The sequence below is a fragment of the Lycium ferocissimum genome, chromosome 7 (assembly GCF_029784015.1).
Source record: "Lycium ferocissimum isolate CSIRO_LF1 chromosome 7, AGI_CSIRO_Lferr_CH_V1, whole genome shotgun sequence".
Classification (NCBI taxonomy): Eukaryota; Viridiplantae; Streptophyta; class Magnoliopsida; order Solanales; family Solanaceae; genus Lycium; species Lycium ferocissimum.
Window position 1 is genome coordinate 56,287,581 of NC_081348.1, and position 5,028 is coordinate 56,292,608.

Below are 5,028 nucleotides of genomic sequence, written 5' to 3' on the forward strand. Positions count from 1 at the left end.
TTCGTTGGTGCTTGTCTTTGGATTGTTCCCACGGGAGCGATAAAGGTTGATGGCATGATGGCTTTCACATCTCCATCTTTCTCAACAGTGATCATGTTCACGTTGGCATTTTCATGAGCCGGTAGAGGGTTGTTTTCCACGTTGGGCCGAGCTCCAGTAAGTTGGATTGCTCCTTCCTTAATCAAGGCTTCGATTTTGTTTTTGAGCCCATAGCAATCCTCAGTGTCGTGCCCAGCGACTCCAGAATGGTAAGCACAGCGCTTGGAACCATCAAACCATCTTGGAATAGGATCGGGAATTTTTCCTTCAATCGGTTGTATCACGCCTGCTGCTTTCAATCTTTCGAACAATTGAGCCAAGGGTTCAGCGAACCGAGTGTAATTACGGGTATTTGATGTCGGTGTTTGGACGAGTTTTGGGTGTAGTATGTGGTCGATTTTGGTAAGTAGGAGCTTGAACAGGTTGATATGGACGTGGGTTTTGATATGGAGGTGCTCGGGGTTGGTAGTAATTTGCTTGGGTATTGTAGACAGGGTAAGGAGATAGTGGAGTTTGGTAAGGTTCAACGTAATGGTAAGGGTAGAAAGGCGGTTGTGGATGGTTAAAGTATGTAGTGGCTTGGCTCGGCTTATGTCCTTGGACATTCATGACTGCGGCAGCGTCTTCTTTCTTCTTTTTAAGCCCACTGATAGAACCAGATTGAATGGCTTTGTTTTTTGCAAAAACGATAAGATCTGAATTTTTTTTTGCATTTGATTCCTTCTTCCAAGGCTTCACCCAATCGGACAACTTACGCGTGAATTTACATTCACATCATACCTATCATTTTCTCATAAAATATGCTAGCTTGGCATTCAATGAAAGTAGCGGTCATTTCTCTGTCATTCATCGGGGGTTGAACCACGGTCGCCTCGACCTCCAACGCAGCGCATACTTACGGAATGACTCAGTTGACTTCTTGGTTAATTTGGTCATGTAGACTACTATACGGTGTGATATCGGTGTTGAGCGAATCGGTCCATGAAGTCTTGGGCCATGTCACTCCAATCACGCCATTTACGACGTCTGTTGTGTATACCAATTAAGGGCTTCACCGAGATAAGCTCCTGATGAATAGCTTCATCCTTATGTTCTGGTCTCTACCTACTCCAACCAGTTTGTCACAATAAGCCCTTAAGTGTGTGTGAGGATCGCCGGTTCCATTGAAAGTATCAAATTTCGGCGGTTTGTAGCCTACAGGTAGGTCAACATCAGGCTGAACGCACAGATCCTCATATTCTACACTCTTAGTTCCCCTAGCAACTTGAAGGTTTCTCATTACTTCTTTGAGGCTTGTGGATCTCTTTTAGCAACATATCGTCCGCCCTTGCTTTTGCCTCTTTCTCCATTTCCTCGTATTGATCTACTTCGGGCTGGAACCTAATCGTTCTTTGGGTTGGTATAGGCTTGTGTTTCCGTTGCATATACCGGAGGAACATACTGCGTGTTAGGAGTGGCAAAATGTGCCCCTTGTATATCTTTGGGTTGGATAAGTTTGGACAGTGGGAGTGTTTTGGATCGGAGGTGGTGTGTTATAAATGGTGTTTGTAGGTAGTTGGTTTGGTGGGTTTTGAGGAGTAGTTGTAGGTGGCGGATTAGTGTTGGTAGGTAGCGGGATATAAGGAGTGTGAACTTGTGATTGATTTGGTGGGTTGACGGGTGGTGGATTAGGAGTAGCGTAGGTATTGTAGGTAGGTGGTTGATTTTGTGGAGGAGTACAGGTAATGTGGGTGGTTGGTTGACTTTGTAGAGGGGTATAGACGGATGATGGATTTGGTGGAGGAAAGTTGTTGTTGGTGGATGCATTATTTTGGGGAGGAAAGTGTTCAGGGACTGGAGACTCCAGTGATGGGAAACGAGGTGGATTTGGTGCAACAGTTCTGGGTTCAGGAGGTGGACTTTGGAGTGTAACGGATAAATTGGTCAGGTCCCTAACCCGATTTAGTTCGCTACGTAGGTCCTCAATCTCTTGAGTCAGACGGGCGATATGTTCGTCATGTTGCATAGTATTTCTATGTTCAGAAGTCTCGGGAGGATCGCTAGAGATCACAATGTTTTCCAAACCAGTTGAAACGGATGCGGCTGGATCAGTCATGATAATTTCTTTTCCTTGCACGGCCCAGGTACGTCGAGGTAACGATGACGTTTTTGATCTTGTGCGGTAAGGATGGTCGGCCAGCTCGAGTGTCAACACGAATCAACTCTTTTTATGGGAATAAAAATAAATAAAAAGAAACATGAACAATGCCAATGATATTAGTTTTATGATCACACAAAGTCAAGCAAGTTATGTAGCAAATAAGTTACCAAGTAAAGTCAGACAAGTCGTCAAACAATAACGCTTCCTAATTATGCATGTGACCTCTTTGTGCCAGAGGTAGGCCTAACGTTTGTTTGAAGGGTAAAGTGTGCCATAATATGTCATCCCATTGCTTTGATTAATTAAACCAATTCTATTTCCCGAAATAAAGTACAAAAGTAATGTAATATTATTACATATCAAACGAGTACATAAAATGTTCTCTAGTCTAAATAAAGTAAACACAATTTCCTATGTCTAATTTCTAGCTCCAGTTTGTGGTGTCCTTGATCTCCGTCGCTTGTTGTACTCCAATGCAAATCCATACCTGCCATAAAAATGTTAGTTGTTCCCTCCCTCCTAAAGTTTAATTAATTTAAAGCAAACAGTCAATATTTGGCACAGTTATCCTTCAAACATGCACACAAAGTATGATTAGTGTCACTTGGGGTCGTGAACCCACTTGGACGTTTGGGTAAAGTCATCTAATGGGTTTAATACACCAAGGGTATTAAACCTCCTAGGTCATGAAATGTATGCTCCTAATAACCGGTGTTGGTTTAGCTCTATCCTAGGTTGACTAAGAGTTGGTTTGCTAGACGCAAGGTTCCCGAGCGGACTACTCGAGTGAGAAGGCTACGCGGTCACCAGTATTCGGACACCCCGCGCATATGCCAACTCCCCTAAAATTCGGGTTTTTTGAAAGAAATTTGCGGATGCGCAAAACACACCTCGCGTGTACGTGTGATAGTGTGATTTTCCAGATGTGGAGAAAAGTGATAAGGGATGACAGTTTATATCAAAGCGGTAACATATAAACAGTTTATATCAAAGCGGTAACACATAAACAGTTTTACCAAACAAACAATCAATAGCATATAAGCAGTTTATAGCATGTGAAAACAGTTAAGCAAATAAAGTGACTAAGTTAGCACATAAAGCCTAAAAAAGCTAAGTCCATTATGGTTAGAACCTAAGTTATCCCCAGCAGAGTCGCCAAGCTGTTATACCCTATTTTAACCTAGGTCAAAATAGTTTACAACATCCCGGTAACCCGGGATTATTTAAGGTTAAGAGTCGCCACCTAATTATTTACGGTGAATTAGGGCACCTAAGGTTAATTAAAGTAATTATCTAAAGTTAATTTTAAAAGTCTGCGAAACTTAAGATTCTAGGTAAGGGTTCAACCAATCTAGAGGGAAGGTATTAGGCATCCTCTAAATTACATTAATAATGGTTAATCCGACCTGACTTATAGTTAATTAGGCTAAGTGTAACTATAGTATTCTAAATGTTTTGAAAATAACTTATAAATATTGCTAAGTTTAAAGTAAAGGTAATAATATTAGTAGAAACAAAGCTGGTAAAAAATAATAATTTGTACAAAGAGTTTAATTATAGGTAAACTGAAGAAAGTATACGTCGTTTTGTAAATATTTGTGAAAAAATAAGTTATACCGACTAACACAATGAAGGATCATTAGAAGATTAATATGAGCAAGATTTTAAGGCTTTAGTATTAAATATGACGAAATCATCAGAAGTCTGAAGGGATTTTGATGCCAAAAAAATGATATAGGTTTCCATTATTTTAGAGTGTTTTGAAATCGGCATGATTTATTAGAAAGGTATGATTATTGTTTGGCCTTCGACTTCCTTTTGAAAATCATCTCGCATAGCCCAAAATGTTGTAGGTACTAATACTAAATTCATTCTAAGTTTTAACAATTCTACTTTATCTTACAACCTTGCCAGAATCCGTCTAAATCAATTCATTCTAAGTTTTAAACAATTCATTTTAAACTTTGAACAATTCCTACAACCCCGCCATAATATGTCTAAGTCAAAAGAAACAAAAATAAGATAAAGTGTTAGTTGTATAATATAAATCAAGCACACAAATAAGTAAAAGAGGGGAGGTGAATAGAATTAATGGGTTCAGCCCATTTATAAAGCTGCTGCTACAGTTGCTTCTTTGTTGGGCTTCGGCCCAGCAGCCTTAATATGTTGCTGCGACTGTTCGTCGCCCGTTGGGCTTCAGCCCAGATTTTTGCTCTCTTGTGTGGCTGCGACCAGAGTTTACATGGAGGAGGTCACGTTGGGCTTTTTGGCCCAACGCCAAAATGCGGAGAAGACAAGTCCGAGGGACTCGTATACGATAGTCATGCATAAAATGAAAGAAAAAGGTTAGTGTGCAGTCAATAAATAAGGTTAAACATATATAACATAAGTTCGAGACAAACCAATAGATCATGTATACATTGTGTATATCTAGGTATATCTCGTGTATACATACATATATTTCATAACAAAATAGCATATAATGCACACGTAAACATTATTGGACCTTATGTGTTATTTACCTGTTTAATTCCATGTACAATATGCCTAAGATGCACGCACCACGATATGTATATCAGATGTATATCGAATGTATATTTGGTTTTAGACAGGTCCTAAGTCCTAAAACTCAGCCTAAGTATCCTCCAATAGGAGTCTTTCAAATTCATCTAGCATGCTATTTTATTGGTCAGTTTTCATTAATATGGGACAGATTACTTTTAAGGATTAAAAGACATTTTTTAAAGGTTCAAACGATTTAGAATCGCCATAGGGAACTATATTCGCATGTTTTTTGGCTCAATAAGGGCTGGCCATAAACTTTAACCACAGAGCAATAGTTTAGACGA